Source organism: Salvelinus fontinalis, chromosome 31 (assembly GCF_029448725.1).
Source record: "Salvelinus fontinalis isolate EN_2023a chromosome 31, ASM2944872v1, whole genome shotgun sequence".
NCBI lineage: Eukaryota > Metazoa > Chordata > Actinopteri > Salmoniformes > Salmonidae > Salvelinus > Salvelinus fontinalis.
The window spans coordinates 30,165,748-30,187,724 of NC_074695.1; the positions used below are offsets into that span (position 1 = coordinate 30,165,748).

Sequence of the window (21,977 nt, forward strand, 5' to 3'; positions counted from 1 at the left end):
TAGAACAACACCAGATTAGTGCACTGGGATTGAATACCAAACGAGAGGGGAGGCAGGGTGTGACAAGTCTCGGCTAGGCTGAACCAACCTTGATCCAAAATCTACCCTTAACCAAACCATGTTCCCTCCCTCCAGTCCTGGGTATGAAAGAGTGGATTGTTCTGATATGCTGATCAAAGCTGTGCCTGCATATCTCAACACTCTAAAGGAACACCTGGAATCTTAATGAAATACTTCAGTAGGAGCAAAATGTGCATTGTGATGCATAATGTATTTGTAAATAATGTTTATGTAAACACCTGCTCGGGGTGTTATTCCCATTTATTCATTTGATTTATTTATCTCCCCTTGCTGGCTTGTGTGGCTGATTTGTTGATTGTAATGGTTTGGCTCAAGAAGGGACATAAACCCTGCTAGCTACAGGGGGTAGGCGGCCTATACTTTGGTGATGAATAGGAATTGAAACATGTCAGTGTGGATCAGCCAGGTTTACAGATCATATTTTTTTTTGTCCTAATATGTTAATTTGTTTGTCGTTACCAAGACACATCACATGGTCTAAATATCATGACAATGATTGCACAATGTGGGCTTAATGGTGGCTTAATGAAGAAAATGTCACATCTGTTTTTAATGTACAGATGTAGGATCTTAATTTGAGCCTGTTTGCTACAGCAGGGAAAAAATTCTACAGCAACAGGAAATGTATTTTTGGGGGGCATTATAATTAATGAACATTTTTTGTAGGGGTTGATAAAAAATTCTCAGCAACAAAACAATTAGATCCTACATCTGTAGTGTTCCTTCCTGGTGTAGGCTAATGTGTAGGCTAATGATACATTGGATGGCAGGCCCATGGAGATCCTTTTTATTAGGATCTCCATTAGCCGACGCCAATGGCAACAGCTATATTTAAATTGTTAACATAGGCATTACAGACTTATATACAGTACCTTGTCATTTATTTTTTATATTTTATACATTGTAGAATAATAGTGAAGACATCAAAACTATGAAATAACACATATGGAATCATGTAGTAACCAAATAAGTGTTAAACAAATCAAAATACATTTTATATTTGAGATTCTTGAAAGTAGCCACCCTTTGCCTTGATGACAGCTTTGCACACTCTTGGCATTCTCTCAACCAGCTTCATGAGGTAGTCACCTGGAATGCATTTCAGTTAACAGGTGTGCCTTGTTAAAAGTACATTTGTGGAATTTATTTTCTTCTTAATGCATTTGAGCCAATCAGTTGTGTTGTGACAAGGTAGGGGTGGTATACAGAAGATTGCCCTATTTGGTAAAAAACCAAGTCCATATTATGGCAAGAACAGCTCAAATAAGCAAAACAACAGTCCGTCATTACTTTAAGACATGAAGGTCAGTCAATCTGAAAATTTCAAGAACTTGCAGTTGCAAAAACCATCAAGCGCTAGGATGAAACTGGCTCTCATGAGGACCGCCACAGGAAAGGAAGATCCAGAGTTACCTCTGCTGCAGAGGATACGTTTATTAGAGTTACCAGCCTCAGAAATTGCAGCCCAAATAAAGGCTTCACAGAGTTTAAATAACAGACACATCTCAACATCAATTGTTCAGAGGAGAATGCGTGAATCAGGCCTTCATGGTCGATTTGCTGCAAAGAAAACACTTCTAAAGGACACCAATAAGAAGAAGAGACTTGCTTGGGCCAAGAAACATGAGCAATGGACAATAGACCGGTGGAAATCTGTCCTTTGGTGGTGTCACTGTCTGTGATTTATTTAGATTTCAAGGCACACTTAATCAGCATGGCTACCACAGCATTCTGCAGCGATACGCCATCCCATCTGGTTTCAAATCAAATCAAATGTTATTTGTCACACATACAGTATATCACAAAAGTGAGTACACCCCTCACATTTTTGTAAATATTTGAGTATATCTTTTCATGTGACAACACTGAAGAAATGACACTTTGCTACAATGTAAAGTAGTGAGTGTACAGCTTGTATAACAGTGTAAATTTGCTGTCCCCTCAAAATAACTCAACACACAGCCATTAATGTCTAAACTGCTGGCAACAAAAGTGAGTACACCCCTAAGTGAAAATGTCCAAATTGGGCCCAAAGTGTCAATATTTTGTGTGGCCACCATCATTTTCCAGCACTGCCTTAACCCTCTTGGGCATGGAGTTCACCAGAGCTTCACAGGTTGCCACTGGAGTCCTCTTCCACTCCTCCATGACAACATCACGGAGCTGGTGGATGTTAGAGACCTTGCACTCCTCCACCTTCCATTTGAGGATGCCTCACAGATGCTCAATAGGGTTTAGGTCTGGAGACATGCTTGGCCAGTCCTTCACCTTTACCCTCAGCTTCTTTAGCAAGGCAGTGGTCGTCTTGGAGGTGTGTTTGGGGTCGTTATCATGTTGGAATACTGCCCTGCGGCCCAGTCTCCGAAGGGAGGGGATCATGCTCTGCTTCAGTATGTCACAGTACATGTTGGCATTCATGGTTCCCTCAATGAACTGTAGCTCCCCAGTGCCGGCAGCACTCATGCAGCCCCAGACCATGACACTCCCACCACCATGCTTGACTGTAGGCAAGACACACTTGTCTTTGTACTCCTCACCTGGTTGCCGCCACACACGCTTGACACCATCTGAACCAAATAAGTTTATCTTGGTCTCATCAGACCACAGGACATGGTTCCAGTAATCTATGTCCTTAGTCTGTTTGTCTTCAGCAAACTGTTTGCGGGATTTCTTTGCATCATCTTTAGAAGAGGCTTCCTTCTGGGACGACAGCCATGCAGACCAATTTGATGCAGTGTACGGCGTATGGTCTGAGCACTGACAGGCTGACCCCCCACCCCTTCAACCTCTGCAGCAATGCTGGCAGCACTCATACGTCTATTCCCCAAAGACAACCTCTGGATATGACGCTGAGCACGTGCACTCAACTTCTTTGGTCGACCATGGCGAGGCCTGTTCTGAGTGGAACCTGTCCAGTTAAACCGCTGTATGGTCTTGGCCACCGTGCTGCAGCTCAGTTTCAGGGTCTTGGCAATCTTCTTATAGCCCAGGCCATCTTTATGTAGAGCAACAATTATTTTTTTCAGATCCTCAGAGAGTTCTTTGCCATGAGGTGCCATGTTGAACTTCCAGTGACCAGTCAGTATGAGGGAGTGTGAGAGCGATGAAACCAAATTTAACATACCTGCTCCCCATTCACACCTGAGACCTTGTAACACTAACGAGTCACATGACACCGGGGAGGGAAAATGGCTAATTGGGCCCAATTTGGACATTTTCACTTAGGGGTGTACTCACTTTTGTTGCCAGCAGTTTAGACATTAATGGCTGTGTGTTGAGTTATTTTGAGGGGACAGCAAATTTACACTGTTATACAAGCTGTACACACTACTTTACATTGTAGCAAAGTGTCATTTCTTCAGTGTTGTCACATGAAAAGATATACTCAAATATTTACAAAAATGTGAGGGGTGTACTCACTTTTGTGATATACTGTACATGTTTAGCAGATGTTATTGCTTATGTTCCTAGCTCCAACAGTGCAGTAATATCTAACAATTCACAACATTACACACAATACACACAACCTAAAAGTAAAATAATGGAATTAAGGAATATATAAATATTAGGATGAGCAATATCGGAGTGGCATAGACTAAATACAGTAGAATAGAATACAGATTTTTTTTACAGCCGCTCTGATATCCACTTGCACTTAGCGGGACTATCATTTGTTTTTCAACAGGACAATGACCCAACACACCTCCAGGCTGTGTAAGGGCTATTTGACCAAGAAGGAGAGTGATGGAGTGCTGCATCAGATGACCTGGCCTCCACAATCACCCGATCTCAACTCAATTGAGATAGTTTGGGATGAGTTGGACCGCAGAGTGAAGAAAAAGCAGCCAACAAGTGCTCAGCATAAAAAAAAGCATTCCAGGTGACGCTGATTGAGATAATGCCAAGAGTGTGCAAAGCTGTCCTCAAGACAAAGGGTGGCTACTTTGAAGAATCTCAAATATAAAATATATTTTGATTTGTTTAAAACTTTTTTGGTTACTACATGATTCCATATGTGTTATTTCATAGTTTTGATGTCTTCACTATTTTTCTACGATGTATAAAATTGTAAAAATAAAGAAAAACCCTTGAATGAGTAAGTGTGTCCAAACTTTTGACTGGTACTGTATATATATACAAATGTTTAACTACAACTAAAGAATAGTCAAGTGTGGGTGTGTGATGTGTGTGTGTGTGTGTGTGTGCATCTATCAGTACCACATACATATCAGTACATACACGCAAATTTAGGTCACATGAGAGAGAGGCCTTGTGCCGTGAGGTGTTGCTTTATTTGTTTTTTGAAACCAGGTTTGCTGTTCACTTGCGCAATATAAGATAGAAGGGATTTCCATGCAATCATGGCTCAGTATAGGACTAGGCTATTTCTAGGGTAGGCCGTATAGAATGTAGTACTGATGTATTTCTAGGGTAGGCCATAGAGAATGTAGTACTGATGTATTTCTAGGGTAGGCCATATAGAATGTAGTACTGATGTTTTTCTAGGGTAGGCCATAGAGAATGTAGTACTGATGTATCTCTAGGGTAGGCCGTAGAGAATGTAGTACTGATGTATTTCTAGGGTAGGCCATAGAGAATGTAGTACTGATGTATTTCTAGGGTAGACCATAGAGAATGTAGTACTGATGTATTTCTAGGGTAGGCCATAGAGAATGTAGTACTGATGTATTTCTAGGGTAGGCCATATAGAATGTAGTACTGATGTATTTCTAGGGTAGGCCATAGAGAATGTAGTACTGATGTATTTCTAGGGTAGGCCATAGAGAATGTAGTACTGATGTATTTCTAGGGTAGGCCGTAGAGAATGTAGTACTGATGTATTTCTAGGGTAGGCCATAGAGAATGTAGTACTGATGTATTTCTAGGGTAGGCCATAGAGAATGTAGTACTGATGTATTTCTAGGGTAGGCCATAGAGAATGTAGTACTGATGTATTTCTAGGGTAGGCCATAGAGAATGTAGTACTGATGTATTTCTAGAGTAGGCCATAGAGAATGTAGTACTGATGTATTTCTAGAGTAGGCCATAGAGAATGTAGTACTGATGTATTTCTAGGGTAGGCCATAGAGAATGTAGTACTGATGTATTTCTAGGGTAGGCCATAGAGAATGTAGTACTGATGTATTTCTAGGGTAGGCCATAGAGAATGGACAGCACTGTCCTGATCTGTCCCTGTCCCTATTTCCCTCCCAAACCTGTTACCTCAACATGTTTCTCGGCGCTGCCTGTGTGCGGCTGACATGATGGCTTTTCCTGTGAGTGAGAAGGGCTGCCAATATTGTCTGGACTGGACTAGAACAGGCTCATGCCCATGGAATAGGAGGAGGAGGAGGCTTTCTGCCCTGTCTGCCTCTCTTTCTATAAATACCCCTGTCACGCTTATATCAAATGAGCCCTGTGCTCTGAAAGGGCAGGCGTGGATGTTTTTCACACATATCGGAGATGGTATAGGGGGCTCGGCAAAAGTCAACGTTCTGCTCAATAACACATTCAGATGAGTGGGCTGGTGTATTGACGTTTATCATAATGAATGTCACAGATAGCAGTATCACAGTATCATTAGAAATAGTTATCTGGGAGGTTAGAGAGATGAGGTTGTTGTGAAATGAAATCCTTGCTATGCAACAGCTGCTATTGAGCTATTCTACTTCACATGTCTGTGTGGATGTAGAATGTATTCATGTGTGGATAGATATTTACAAAACATGAATTATTAGCACCTTTGCATGAGCTGAGTCACTAAAAACCCTTTCAGGAAGTCAGTCCGTTTCTCTCCCTCCTCCTCCTCAGGGAAAATATCTGGGGAGAAACACCAGGCTGGCTTAACGCCTCTATCACATCCAGAAACGAGAGCCGAATTTACATATGATATTAGGAAAACATTCTCTTACTCTCCACTTCAATGTAAGTTTAAGTTGGTGCACTCCTCCTCACGCAGACAAAATGTCCTGGGGGCTCTTCATAACAAGGAGCTCGTTGTTAGCTAGCGTAGCGTTGTTACATTCTGATTTGTTTCCTAATGAGTTTAAGAAACAGCCTTCTTCTCTAAGACAGGTCCCCTGGGGGCTGCAGAGTTGGGGAACCCCTGATTCCCTCCCTGATGCTGCTGTTTCTGTCTACTCCCTGGTGTCTTACTGCTACCAAGCCCATGATGATCAAGTGTCTTGGGAGAGGATGATCATTCTGACACTGCATACTCTCTGAGTCAGTCAGGCGTGGTGTTAGAACGGAGCCTGCAGCCGAGATATGGATGTGTCCCCGGCTAGATTGGGGAGGGAGATTTTTCCATCCACACCTCCTGTGGAGAGAGACCTGGCGGTGCCTTGGGGGAGCAGCTATGTAAATAATGAATGCCCCGGGGTGTGAAACATACACAGATAACCTTCAAGACAGACGCGGATCAGTGCCTTCACATTAGCTGATAGGATTAAGGTAAAAAGTGACAGGAAACCTCTTGATAAAAAACACAATCCTAGGTACAGACACTGAGGTGTTATATGTATGCTTGGTGGTTCGGTAGATAAGAAGAGGAGTTAGGAAGTAATCATGACAGACAGGTTCTGCTCTGGCAATCTGATGATGGAGATCACATGACCTAGGTCTCCTATCTGATACTGCATCACCAGCCTCTAGCCAACCTTAACCAGCAGTCTTGTAGCATTATGAGTCTCATTATTTTCCTTACAACAATGATTTCATTAAACCTGTTTAATTTTGGGCCTCCCGAGTGGCGCAGCGGTCTAAGGCACTGTTAATTCTCGGGCTGTGCCACAACCGGCCGTGACCGGGAGTCCCATAGGGCGGCGCCAAATTGGCCCAGCGTCATCCAGGTTAGGGGAGGGTTTGGCCGGGGGGGCTTTACTTGGCTCCCCGCGCCCTAGCGACTCCTTTCGGTGCGCCTGGTGCCTGCAGGCCGACCCCTGTCAGCCAGTGGAACGGTGTTCCCTCCGACACATTGGCGCGGCTAGCGTCAGGGTTAAGCTGGTGGGTGTTAAGGAGCGTGGTTAGGCGGGTCATGTTTCGGAGGGTGCCTGACTCCACCTTCGCCTCTCCCGAGCCCGTTGGGGAGTTGCAGCGATTAGACAAGATCGAAACTGGGGAGAAAAGGGGGGTAAAATACCCCAAAAATATATATAAAAAACATTTTTTAGACTGTTTAATTTTGATGTGATTTATTAGGATCCCCATCAGCCGCCGCCAATGGAGACAGCTAGTCTTCCTGGGATTCGACATATAATGAAAAATACATTACAGACAAAAGACGTTACAATTGACATATATTTAAAAACATTAACATGTAGTGTGTGTGTGTGCATTTATCAGTTACACATACATGTTAATACATACACACAAAAAGTAGGTCACATAAGGGAAAGGCATTGTGCCGAGAGGTGTTGCTTTATTCATTTAAAAAACAACATGTTTGCTGTTCTCTTGCGCTATATGAGATGGAAGGGAGCTCCATCCAATCATGGCTCTATATAGTACTGTACGTTTCCTTGAATTTGTTCTGGATCTAGGGACTGTGAAAAGACCCCTGGTGGTACGTTTGGTGGGGTAAGTGTGTGTGTGTCAGTGCTGTGTGTAAGTTGACTATGCAAACAATTTGGAATTTCCAACAGTAACATTCCTTATAAAAACAAGACGTGATTGACTATACATCTTATGTTAAAGAGAAACTGCCACTAAAACCAACTTCTCATTTCGAAAACAACCTATGTGGCATCGATATGAGTTAGAAACATTTATTCCACTGTCAAAATTGACTACAAAGCGTAAATAGGACAATTTCAGTCACAAAGTCAGTTTGGTGAAAAACAGAGTTTTGTGAAACTTGTGGTCGTGAATTTAGCTCGGTTGAATCATTGAAATTCCTTGGGACCATCATCTCCCACAACCACAAGTGAGAGGACAACATCACACCGGTCACCAAGAAGACACAACAGAGGATCAACTACTTGCAGCAGCTGAATATTTTGTATCTACCAGTCAATCCTGATTTGGTTTTACAAATAAATCTTTGAGTCCATCCTCACCTCTTCCTTCACCGTCTGGTTTGGGTCTGCACCTGATTGCTGCAAGGGCAAACTGCAAAGCATTGTCCGGTCTGCAGAGAGGTTCATCGGCACCCATCTGCCCTCCATCAAGGTCCTGCACAACTCCAGTGCAAGGAAGCGTTCAGGAAAGATCATCGCCGGACGATGCACTCTATGCTGCACACTGCATCAAGCCATCTCTGAACTGTACACAAAATAACTGCACTGTACTGCATTTGTACTTGGTTCATCTCTCTGCATTTAGAGATATTCATACTGATACTGTAAATGTGTACATCCACTCTATATCAACCCAGTGTACTTTATATGTCTATATATGCTCATTCTCTTATAGCGCTATGCTCACTACCGAGTTGTATATAATGTATGCAAACTTTATTTAAACTCCGCTGTTTGTATTCTGTCTCTAAATGTTGTCTATCACTAGCAGCACCATATCACCAAGTACAATTCTGAGTATGTGTAAAGGTTGGGTTTGTTTCGATCGTGCCCACAGCTGAAAGCACACAAATAATTATCATTTCGGAGTACAGCTGCATGCGACCCATTGTAATTCCCGTGGCAAATTTAGGTTGACTTTGGATATCCCAATGGGGCAAGTTTCAAGTTTTCAATGTCACGTGCACAAGTACAGTGAAATGCCTTTCTTGCAAGGTCCAAACCCAACAATGCAGTAATGAATATCAATATAGCACAAAAAATAACAAGGCAGAACAAAAACATAAGAAATAAAAGAAGAAATAAAAGGAACATGAGAAAGTAAGAAGCTATATACAGGGTCAGTTCCAGTACCATATTTACAAAGTGCAGGGATCCTGGAGGGATAGCGGTAGATACAGTGCATTCGGAAAGTATTAAGACCCCTTGACTTTTTCCACATTTGTTATGTTACAGCCTTATTCTATAATGGATTAAATAAAACAAATCCTCATCAATCTACACACAATACCGCATAATAACAACGCGATAACCTTATTTACCTTATTTACATAAGTATTCAGACCCTTTGCTATGAGACTCAAAATTGAGCTCAGGTGCATCCTGTTTCCATTCATCATCCTTTAAATGTTTCTACAAATTGATTGGAGTCCACCTGTGGTAAATTCAATTGATTGGACATGATTTGGAAAGGCACACACCTGTCTATATGAGGTCCCACAGTTGACAGTGCATGTCAGAGCAAAAACCAAGACATGAGGTTGTCCGTAGAGCTCCGAGACAGGATTGTGTCGAGGCACAGATCTGGGGAAGGGTACCAAAACATTTCTGCAGCATTTAGGTTCCCCAAGAACACAGTGGCCTCCATCATTCTTAAATGGAAGAAGTTTGAAACCATTAAGAGTCTTCCTAGAGCTGGCGGCCCGGTCAAACTGAACAATCGGGGGAGAAGGGCCTTGGTCAGGGAGGTGACCAAGAACCCGATGGCCACTCTGACAGAGCTCCAGAGTTCCTCTGTGCAGATGGGAGAACCTTCCAGAAGGACAACCATCTCTGCAGCACTCCACCAATCAGGTCTTTATGGTAGAGTGGCCAGACGGAAGCCGCTCCTCAGTTAAAGGCACATGAGCGCCCGCTTGGAGTTTGCCAAAAGGCACCTACTGTAAAGGACTCTCAGACCATGAGAAACAAGATTCTCTGGTCTGATTAAACCAAGATTGAACTCTTTGGCCTGAATGCCAAGCGTCACGTCTGGAGGAAACCTGGCACCATCCATACAGTGAAGCATGGTGGTGGCAGCATCATGCTATGGGGATGTTTTTCAGCGGCAGCGACTGGGAGACTAGTCAGGATCGAGGGAAAGATGAACGGAGCAAAGTACAGAGAGATCCTTGATGAAAACCTGCTCCAGAGCGCTCAGGACCTCAGACTGGGGCAAAGGTTGACCTTCCAACATGACAACGACCCTAAACACACAGCCAAGACAATGCAGGAGTGGCTTCGGGACAAGTCTCTGAATGTCCTTGAGTGGCCCAGCCAGAGCCCGGACTTGAACCCGATCGAACATCTCTGGATGCTCCCCATTCAACCTGACAGAGCTTGAGAGGATCTGCACTGAAGAATGAGAGAAATTCCCCAAATACAGGTATGCCAAGCTTGTAGCGTCATACCCAAGAAGATTCGAGGCTGTAATCGCTGCCAATGGTGCTTCAACAAAGTACTGAGTAAAGTGTCTGAATACTTATTTAAATGTGATATTTTAATTTTCAATTTTGTTTTGCAAACATTTCTAAAAAACTGTTTTTGCTTTGTCATTATGTGGTATTGTGTGTAGATTGATGAGGGGGGGAAAAGGATGTAATCCACTATAGAATAAGGCTGTAACATAACAAAATGTGGAAAAAGTCAAGGGGTCTGAATACTTTCTGAATGCACTGTATGTATAGAGGTAAGGTGACCAGGCATCAGGATGTATGATAAATAGAGTAGCATCAGCATAAATTCTGATTGTATGTGAGTGAGTGTGTGTGTGTGTGTGTGTGTGTGTGTGTGTGTGTGTGTGTGTGTGTGTGTGTGTGTGTGTGTGTGTGTGTGTGTGTGTGTGTGTGTGTGTGTGTGTGTGTGTGTGTGTGTGTGTGTGTGTGTGTGTGTGTGTCTGTAGAGTCAGTATAAATGTGTGTGAATGTTATGTGTGTGTTGGAATGTCAGTGTGCTTGAGTGTGTAGAGTCCTGTGAGTGTGCAAAGAGTGATAAAAAATAAAATACAAGGGTCAACTCAGCCATTCTGTTAGCTATTTAGCAGTCTTATGGCTTGGAGATAGAAGCTGTTCAGGAGCTTGTTGGTGTCAGACTCGATGCACCGGTACCACTTGCCTTGTAGAAGCAGAGAGAACAGTCTATAGCTTGGGTGGCTGGAGTCTTTAACGTTTTTCTGGGCCTTCCTTTCACACCGCCTGATATAAATGTCCTGGATGGCAGGGAGCTCAACCCTAGTGGTGTACTGAGCTGTCCACACCACCCTCTGTAGCGCCATGCGATAGAGGGCGGTACTGTTACCATATCAAGCTATGATGTAGCCATTCAAGATCCTCTCCCTGCCATCCAGGACCTCTGGCTGTAGAACTTTTTGAGGATTTGAGGGGCCAAACCTTTTCAACTTCCTGAGGGGGAAGAGGTGCTGTCGCCTTCTTCACCACTGTGCGCATGTGAGTGGACCATTTTAAGAACTTAGTGATTTGGACACAGAGGGAACTTTTTGCGTCTTTTTACTTCCGATTTTGTACACCAGCTTGGTTTAGATGGTGCAATGATTCTGTACACTATACTTGCTTGTTTTGTCACATGAACTGAAATTAGGCAAACTATTAGAATATTAGCAAAAATGAGATGGCGAAGCGATTTCTGTGTAGTGCATCTTTAATGAACCAAATCATAAACAAGCAGTCACCTTTTAAGGTCATGAGCTGGGCGTGTGGACGACGCACAGAATAGGCCTTCATAGATTACATATGAAAGTATGAAAGCGGATATATTCATATGAACACTAGACTGTGGAAAGTGCAAAAAGGCATCTGCTTTTAAAGACCTTGTTATGTCCATATGAAGCTGTCAATGACTCCACTACACACAGCCAAATAAACAGATTAAAAATGGCACAACTTCATCTCCCTCTCTCTGAGCAGCTACATGGAGAGATGAGATGCACTCAAAAAGCATATGCGTCCACCAGATACGAATAAATACATAGAGAACAAAACTACTTCTCACTCGCTGTCGTCCCAATCTTTCCATCCATATAGAACCGTGCAACCAACGAGTGTCCGCCTGCTTTGCTTTCCATCTTTTCTCTTGCTCTGCCACAGAACTGTACCAATCCTCCATTTTTTCTGCTCTGCTCCACCATGCTGGAGGTATTTACTCCTCCCTCTCTTAGCTCTTCACACTGTCACATTACAGCCCTTTGCATTGAGGAAACACCATTGATAGATACAGAACTGAAAACATCAAGCTAACTTTAAAAAATATATATTTTACCAGGTAAGTTGACTGAGAACACATTCTCATTTACAGCAAGAACCTGGGGAATAGTTACAAGAGAGAGGAGGGGGGATGAATTAGCCAATTGGAAGCTGGGGATGATTAGGTGACCATGATGGTATGAGGACCAGATTGGGAATTTAGCCAGGACACCGGGGTTAACACCCCTACTCTTACAATATGTGCCATGGGATCTTTAGTGAACACAGAGAGTCAGGACACCCGTTTAACATTACACCCTACACATGGCAATGTCCCCAATCACTGCCCTGGGGCATTCAGATATTTTTTTGTTGTTGACCAGAGTAAAGAGTGCCTCCTACTGGCACTCCAATACCACTTCCAGCAGGATCTGGTCTCACATCCAGGGACCAACCAGGACCAACCCTGCGTAGCTTTAGAGGCAAGCCAGCAGTGGGACGCAAGATTGTTTGCTGCTGGCAAAGAAGAGGCTAGGGAGAGATGGGAGAGATGAACTAGGAACACCCATCAATTACCACCAGGTGAAGTTGAGTAGATAAAGAACATTCACAGGGGTTTGAGGAATGGTAGTTAAAGTATATTAGTTGTTGGATAGTAGCAATGATGAATCTGAAAATAACCATCCCCCTCCCCATTATTTGGTTTGTTTGAGAGAGAGAGGTTTACACAGAGAGTAATAATTCATATAACTGGGGTAATTAACACAAGCAGCTGTAACACAATGACCCCTATTCATCAAAAGCTATTGGGCCTTGCAATTATTATTTTCTCTTCTTTTTCACCACTCTGACTCCAAGAAGACAACATCCTGTACTGAGTACCAGCTTCCCATCTGAGCACCAAAACAGTGCCTTTGTCAGTGGTCTTCTGCACAGATAATATTCACCTCTAGCTGGTCGATGTGGGTTGGTTTCCATATTATTTAGCCTTTTACTGTTGTGGGCTAAATCAGAGTCACACAGAGTGTTTCTTGGTAGTCTTAAACAAATCTACTTTGTAACAAAAGTATACACCTCACACACATGGTCATGGGCTTACAAAAAGAACACACTTGTACCATGTCAGATATAAAGTTGAAATGTGTTACATTTTGAGTTTGCATCCCAATATTACACTTTATATACATCACAGAAGATTGAAATATAACAAAACATAGAAACACCAGATCTTCAGCGATTTTTTTGAAATAGTGTTTATTAATTATGAAAAATATGAACAACATTCCACCCATGAGGCCACTAGGTCATTTGACTGCAGGAAAGGGGTACTTAGGTGGATGGTATTATTAACGACAGAGGAACTGATGATGTCCAGGGGCGTGTGAGTGTGATTAAATCCCGGACCAAAGAGTGTGTCAAGAAGGAGAGAGAATAATAGAGGGATAAAGAGAGAGATACAGAGTCAGTGTGGATAAAAAGAGAGATTGGAGAAAGAGAGAGAGATACAGAGTCAGTGTGGATAAAGAGAGAGATTGGAGAGAGAGAGAGATACAGAGTCAGTGTGGATAAAGAGAGAGATTGGAGAGAGAGAGAGATACAGAGTCAGTGTGGATAAGGAGAGAGATTGGAGAGAGAGAGAGATACAGAGTCAGTGTGGATAAAGAGAGAGAGAGAGATACAGAGTCAGTGTGGATAAAGAGAGAGAGAGAGATACAGAGTCAGTGTGGATAAAGAGAGATATTGGAGAGAGAGAGAGAGAGATACAGAGTCAGTGTGGATAAAGAGAGAGAGAGAGATACAGAGTCAGTGTGGATAAAGAGAGAGATTGGAGAGAGAGAGAGATACAGAGTCAGTGTGGATAAAGAGAGAGATTGGAGAAAGAGATACAGAGTCAGTGTGGATAATGAGAGAGATTGGAGAGAGAGAGAGATACAGAGTCAGTGTGGATAAAGAGAGAGAGAGAGAGATACAGAGTCAGTGTGGATAAAGAGAGAGATTGGAGAGAGAGAGAGATACAGAGTCAGTGTGGATAAAGAGAGAGATTGGAGAGAGAGAGAGAGATACAGAGTCAGTGTGGATAAAGAGAGAGATTGGAGAGAGAGAGAGAGAGATACAGAGTCAGTGTGGATAAAGAGAGAGAGAGAGATACAGAGTCAGTATGGATAAAGAGAGAGATTGGAGAGAGAGAGAGATACAGAGTCAGTGTGGATAAAGAGAGAGAGAGAGATACAGAGTCAGTGTGGATAAAGAGAGAGAGAGAGATACAGAGTCAATGTGGATAAAGAGAGAGAGAGAGATACAGAGTCAATGTGGATAAAGAGAGAGAGAGAGAGAGATACAGAGTCAGTGTGGATAAAGAGAGAGATTGGAGAAAGAGAGATACAGAGTCAATGTGGATAAAGAGAGAGATTGGAGAGAGAGAGATACAGAGTCAATGTGGATAAAGAGAGATTGGAGAGAGAGAGAGATACAGAGTCAGTGTGGATAAAGAGAGAGAGAGAGATACAGAGTCAGTGTGGATAAAGAGAGAGAGAGAGATACAGAGTCAGTGTGGATAAAGAGAGAGAGAGATACAGAGTCAATGTGGATAAAGAGAGAGAGAGAGATACAGAGTCAGTGTGGATAAAGAGAGAGAGAGAGATACAGAGTCAGTGTGGATAAAGAGAGAGATTGGAGAAAGAGAGATACAGAGTCAGTGTGGATAAAGAGAGAGATTGGAGAAAGAGAGAAACAGAGTCAGTGTGGATAAAGAGAGAGAGGGAGATACAGAGTCAGTGTGGATAAAGACAGAGATTGGAGAAAGAGAGATACAGAGTCAGTGTGGATAAAGAGAGAGATTGGAGAGAGAGAGAGAGATACAGAGTCAGTGTGGATAAAGAGAGAGAGAGAGATACAGAGTCAGTGTGGATAAAGAGAGAGATTGGAGAAAGAGAGATACAGAGTCAGTGTGGATAAAGAGAGAGAGAGAGATACAGAGTCAGTGTGGATAAAGAGAGAGATTGGAGAAAGAGAGATACAGAGTCAGCGTGGATAAAGAGGGGGGGGGGGGGTGAAAGAGAGAGATACAGAGTCAGTGTGGATAAAGAGGGGGGGTGAAATAGAGATACAGAGTCAGCGTTGGTAATAGGGGTGGGGGGGGGGGGGGGGGGGGGGTGAAAGAGAGAGAGTTCTGTTAAGCTGAGCTCCAGGCTCCTGAAGGACAAAAGCTGAAGAACATTCACACATCCAGGTACTTTTTGCAGGTGCTGGAGTTGTAGGTGAAATCATGGAAATCAGAAAGGAAAACACTGCACACTGCTGCTCACGCTCCCAGGTGATTTTATTTATAACAATGTTTCGACCCATAGGTCTTCATCAGGCAACCATCCTCCTGAAGGACAAACAGACCTCAGTCCAGGCCAGACCTGCACCAGATACACCAGACTGGGCTTTAGATAGGCTACGGCAGGGGTTAATCCTGGAGCCACAGGCAGGTGAATTAAAGAAAGGGTAAACAGATACAGAGTCAGACAGGCCAGGGGAGAAAGCAGGGATAATTAAAGTCTGGTAAGATAGAATGTACGTTCAAGCTGCATCCTGAGGGCTAGTAGTCAACAGCAGTGTTGCGTTGCCTAACTTGTTAACTTTATCAAGCTAAAGGAAGGACTCAGACTCTACGAGTCTTCAAAGGCAGTGGTTTAAATGTTGTTTATTGCTGCCCAGATCCAGGAAGCCCCAGCTAGGGATGGATGTATGGGAGCAGCGGGGGAGTCCATAGAGCTCCAGAGGGGGAATTAATAGTACTCTATGTTAGACCTTACAGCTGCCTCAGTCAGTCAGGGATGAGTAATGGGTGTTATTGATGCCCCTGGCAGGGGTTGGTATCTCCTATCCAACCTCCATAAACTACTCTCATTTTAACATCTACTTTTAGGGGACAAATTATCTCTTAATATTGAAGGATAGCTATTGAAAAGCAGACCTAGGCCTATTCTCCTTTTACACATCATCCTCTTTTTACACAATGCGAGCCTTTCTCCACCTCCAAACCAGGCAGGTTTTTGGGTGGCACAGTTATTTTCTGCGTGACTTAATCATTTATGACACCTTCAGTCACATGGTGTCGTTGCCTCCCCTGATTCCCTTCAACAGCGGGGGAAAACACCCAAAGTCAAACTGAATCCAGAAAAGAGGATTTTAAACGGAAAGATAAGGGAGCATATATGCCTTAATCATCATTTGCTCTTGATTAGAAAATCAATGGCCTTTGATGCTAGAGTGTGTATGTGCTTTTGGCGTTAAAGGGGTGACGATGACAATGTGGACTGGGAAATTGGCCTTTTAAACAGCTGCTATCTGTTGTGTTGTTTGAAACTCTCTTTTCTTTATGTGGGTAAAAGTCCTCTTCTATCACATAAAGCCTGTCTGTCAAAGAAATTACTCTCAATTTGGTGAAACTTTATTGAGAAAATGCTTGGAAGCCTAGAACGCTGGGAACATTTCTTAGTTAAAGATTCAGTTTATTCCTTCTGGTTCAGTTGGTTTACGTAACACATGAGGAATAAAGTTGTCACTCATTTTCTGCGGCAGTTTTTCAGATGTGCTGAAGAGAGGGAAAATGTTTGATTTGTGTCTAGGTTTCCCCATGTGGAATGTAAAAACTAAAATCCTACTCTGTTCTGTACCTCTGTATGCATTGACAAAATAAATGTTGGTGTACAGGTAGACTCATCAATCTGCCAATCCTGTTTTGATACAGGATTCTACATTTTCCACTTTAAAAATGTATTGAAAATATTTTTGCCTCCCTTAAATTCCCCAGCCATATTTACTAGGTGTGTTAACAATGTGTTTCATGCACATAGCCTATGCTCATTCAACTTATGAATGTAATGAAAGCTGTGTGCATTATCATTATCTTATGTAAATAAATATATATGTTTTTCTTTTGCACCATGCTTTGAGAATTTGCACCTCCAAAGCAAAGAGTAGACCTACAGATGTCACATTATTTACAACAAATTCACTGAGAAGATTGACTGTGACATTAATTTCCCTCAACATAATTGATTATTTCGTCTGTGACTACATCAGATGTGCATGCATGTTTCCTTTGTGATATTTACAACAGAAGATCAGGCCTTTGCATTCTCTCTCATCAATATGCAATATTTTTAAGTCTGACTTACCAGTCATCTTTCCCTCTCTCCTCTCTGCTCTCCCCTTCTCTTATCTGCTCTGCCCTCTCTCCACTTCTCTCCCCTTTCTACTCTCTCATTCTCTTCTCTGCTCTGCCCTCTCTCCACTTCTCTCTCCTCTCTGCTCTCCCCTTCTCTTCTCTGTTCTGCCCTCTCTCCACTTCTCTCCCCTTTCTACTCTCTCATTCTCTTCTCTGCTCTGCCCTTTCTCCACTTATTTCCCCTCTGCTCTCCCCTTCTCTTCTCTGCTCTGCCCTCTCTCCTCTTTGCTCTCCCTTTCTCTTCTCTGCTCTGCTCTGCTCTCTCTCCACTTCTCCCCCCTCGCTGCTCTCCCCTTCTCTTCTCTGCTCTGTCCTCTCTGCTCTCTCCTTCTCTTCTCTGCTCTGCCCTCTCTCCACTTCTCTCCCCTCTCTGCTCTGCTCTCTCCTTCTCTTCTCTGCTCTGTCCTCTCTGCTCTCTCCTTCTCTTCTCTGCTCTGCTCTGCCCTCCACTTCTCTCCCCTCTCTGCTCTCTCTTTCTCTTCTCTGCCTTCTCTCCACTTCTCTCCCCTTTCTGCTCTCTCATTCTCTTCTCTGATCTGCCCTCTCTCCACTTCTCTCCTCCTGCTCTTTGCCTTTGTGTCCTGCTGTTGTACTGGCTGTGTTTTCACCAATTCTGCATATCGATCCTGTTTTATCGCCACTGGCTTTCGGAGCAATAAGCCAGACAGGAATATGGATGAGTTCTGGTCGGTAGGGGATGTAGCTGCTGATTAATATTCCCTGCATGTGAAATATGATGAAAATTCACATTTATGTGCCTCATATGCACACTGATTTCCTTGTGGAAAGCGCTAGTAATGCGCAAAAGGGATGTTCTCTGGAATGGTGATGAAGAGAGGCTGCATCCCAATAAGGGATGTTCTCTGGAATGGTGATGAAGAGAGGCTGCATCCCAATAAGGGATGTTCTCTGGAATGGTGATGAAGAGAGGCTGCATCCCAATAAGGGATGTTCTCTGGAATGGTGATGAAGAGAGGCTGCATCCCAATAAGGGATGTTCTCTGGAATGGTGATGAAGAGAGGCTGCATCCCAATAAGGGATGTTCTCTGGAATGGTGATGAAGAGAGGCTGCATCCCAATAAGGGATGTTCTCTGGAATGGTGATGAAGAGAGGCTGCATCCCAATAAGGGATGTTCTCTGGAATGGTGATGAAGAGAGGCTGCATCCCAATAAGGGATGTTCTCTGGAATGGTGATGAAGAGAGGTTGCATCCCAATAAGGGATGTTCTCTGGAATGGTGATGAAGAGAGGCTGCATCCCAATAAGGGATGTTCTCTGGAATGGTGATGAAGAGAGGCTGCATCCCAATAAGGGATGTTCTCTGGAATGGTGATGAAGAGAGGCTGCATCCCAATAAGGGATGTTCTCTGGAATGGTGATGAAGAGAGGTTGCATCCCAATAAGGGATGTTCTCTGGAATGGTGATGAAGAGAGGCTGCATCCCAATAAGGGATGTTCTCTGGAATGGTGATGAAGAGAGGTTGCATCCCAATGAGGGATGTTCTCTGGAATGGTGATGAAGAGAGGCTGCATCCCAATAAGGGATGTTCTCTGGAATGGTGATGAAGAGAGGCTGCATCCCAATAAGGGATGTTCTCTGGAATGGTGATGAAGAGAGGTTGCATCCCAATAAGGGATGTTCTCTGGAATGGTGATGAAGAGAGGCTGCATCCCAATAAGGGATGTTCTCTGGAATGGTGATGAAGAGAGGCTGCATCCCAATAAGGGATGTTCTCTGGAATGGTGATGAAGAGAGGTTGCATCCCAATAAGGGATGTTCTCTGGAATGGTGATGAAGAGAGGCTGCATCCCAATAAGGGATGTTCTCTGGAATGGTGATGAAGAGAGGCTGCATCCCAATAAGGGATGTTCTCTGGAATGGTGATGAAGAGAGGCTGCATCCCAATAAGGGATGTTCTCTGGAATGGTGATGAAGAGAGGCTGCATCCCAATAAGGGATGTTCTCTGGAATGGTGATGAAGAGAAGCTGCATCCCAATGAGGGATGTTCTCTGGAATGGTGATGAGGGGGTTGGAGAAATAGGCTGCATCCCAAATGCCACCCTATTCCTTTTATAGTGCACCTTTGGGCCCTTGTCAAAAGTACTGCACTATTAAGGGAATAGGGTGCCATTTGAGACGCAAACACACATGGCCGTCCTTGCCCCCCTCCACCCTATTCCAGCACTATGTACATCATCTATTGATTACTAATCAAATTCAGGACTGACACCTCCTAAACAGTGTCAAGGCATTAGAGATGGATATCTATCTATCTCCAAATGAAAATGTCAGGATGCAGCCCCATGGCCCTCTGCCTTCTCACTAGAAGGTACACATCCTTATTGCATGACTTATTGGGTGAGATGGGAGATGGAGGTCTTGTTCTGAGCAGAGTGGATGAGGTTGAGGAGTGATGTACTGACTGTAGCACTGACGTACTGAATATACTGGGTGGTAAAGTAGATTTAAATCTTGAGCCTCAAAATCAAATTAGTGTTTTTGTGCTGGTCCCTAATGCTCAATGGTTTGAGACTTGTATGAAACAAAACTGAGAAGCAAAGCAATTATTTGTGCAGTACACATTAACTGCGTGTGTAATAATTTATTTGCTGGACCTTATCTGGGGAAAATCATTGAGTTATATGATTATGTGTAGATAAATAATCTAATTGAACTAGTTTAAGGCATAGCCTAGCAGCCAAACAATACACTTCTTGTTTAGAAAGCCCTGTTTACCCTTAACTCTAGTTTAATGGCTGTGGTGGGTTAGGTGTCCCAGACACCCTAATGTCTGCTTTTCTCCTCATGCGTATTAGTTCCTGCTCTGCCACCACCATAGCTCTCCTCGTAATGACGTTCCTGCTCCAGCTGTTAAAAACACAGCCAAATAATAGGCCACTTCCAGCTCTGTTTGACTTCCCTGGCCAATCACTATCAATCTAGTCTAAAGACTCGCTCTTCAGCTATATCCCAATACAGGCATTCTCTCGTCTAGTCTCGTCACAACAGCTGCATTATTAAAGAGAAGCCACAACAGTGACATTAGAGGTAGTTAGTCTGTCTGCAACCACCCACCCAGACAGACAGACATTAAGTGCCCTTGACTGTGTTACCTCTGTTGATTTTCTAGTGTATAAAAGTATCATTTTAAAGAGATTTACCTACAGTATAGTAACCAGCCTAGCTACAGAGGATTGTGTCAGTTGCAGTTGTTGAAAATGAAATAGTGGCTTATCGCCCAGGGGAATAGGTCCATCAATCAAACAGCAATGATTTTTCTTTCATTTCTACCTATAATAGCCCTGTTTCCCACCGTGCCTCCTGGATAAGATTAGTGATTGAACACAAGAAGCACACTGGCTGGACCTTCACCACATAAACCCCCATCATATACCTAGATTGAAAAGGTACTTAAAACCCTGTGGGCTTGTTTTCAGACCAATGCCAAACACAGAAACAGAAGATCAGGTAAGGTACACACAGTGTTCACTGTATGAACATGAGACGCGTTGTTTACTGTAGCCTAGATCTCCCTAGAGTTCTGGAGGCAGGCCTATAGAATATCAAGAACACAATGTGTCTCAAGCAAGAGAGGATCTGCATAACAGTAATGATTGTTGAAGCGTGTCACCATAAGAGGCTGTTGCTATCGATTAAACCAGATCGCATTCTTCATCTCACACATGCCTATTCACATCACTGTTATTTACTGGATCAGCGTTGTCGTTTCGACAGAGTCCGTATCTATTTGAAGGTATGTGTACCAGACTATTTGTAGTGTAGGCTACTTGGTGTTTGTTTAGTGTGAATCCTATTGGAGCTGCTGCTCTATCCTGATCCATAGTGCCTACTGTGCACAGTGTGTCTGTTCTAGAGTGTCTGTCCCGCTGTGTGATGGTAATGATTGCAGGTGTATGCAAGGCACTTGTTGGCATACCGGTGAGTGAACAGCAGCATACACGTACTCATAGCTGCTGCTTTTTATCCACCAAATGAATCATCTGTTGCATGTGTTGTTGTACACCTCCTGTAGTGTGCATCTTGACCACCTGGGCTGATGCTTTGCTCTCTCCTCTCTCTGATTCCTACCTTGACATTGTCTCAGGTACAATAGTCAGCAAATAAGAAAGTAAAACAAGTTAGCCTCAAAGATTTAGCTTCAGACAAATTGATGCATCATGCAGCCTTTGTAAGCGCTCCCCTGGTCTGAGGACGAGGTCTGAGGTGGTTCATATGAATGTTCCTCCTTGTCCCCTCCATGTTGTCCAGTGATAAGGCAGATATGACAATGACACGCCTTCACTTAGTCCTGCCCCTCCATGTTGTCCAGTGATAAGGCAGATATGACAATGACACGCCTTGACTTAGTCCTGCCCCTCCATGTTGTCCAGTGATAAGGCAGATATGACAATGACACGCCTTGACTTAGTCCTGCCTCTCCATGCTCCTTCTATTGCTCTAGACGGCGGTGGCCTGTTTGCGTCAGAGACCAAAAACAATATGCTGTAAATTGCGCTGCAGCCTCTTCAGGGCGGTGTGCTGCCCGCGAACGTGCTGTGATGGGGTATCGATTCCTCTGCACAGCGCTAAAATTGCCTGCCTGCCTCCCAGCCCTGACGCTACGAGTGACAGCTTCAGTACAGGAAGATAGCAGGAACACCATCACCACTGTCTGGGGTCTGTCTCTGTGAGGGGATAGG

The 21,977-nt window shown here is 43.5% G+C and overlaps 1 protein-coding gene across 2 annotated transcripts in view; it reads left to right on the forward strand.

Annotated features, from left to right (window-relative positions):
- Window positions 1–21,977, forward strand: part of LOC129830024 (calmodulin-binding transcription activator 1) — a 228,399-nt gene that overhangs the window by 46,068 nt on the left and 160,354 nt on the right. The window lies entirely within an intron of this gene.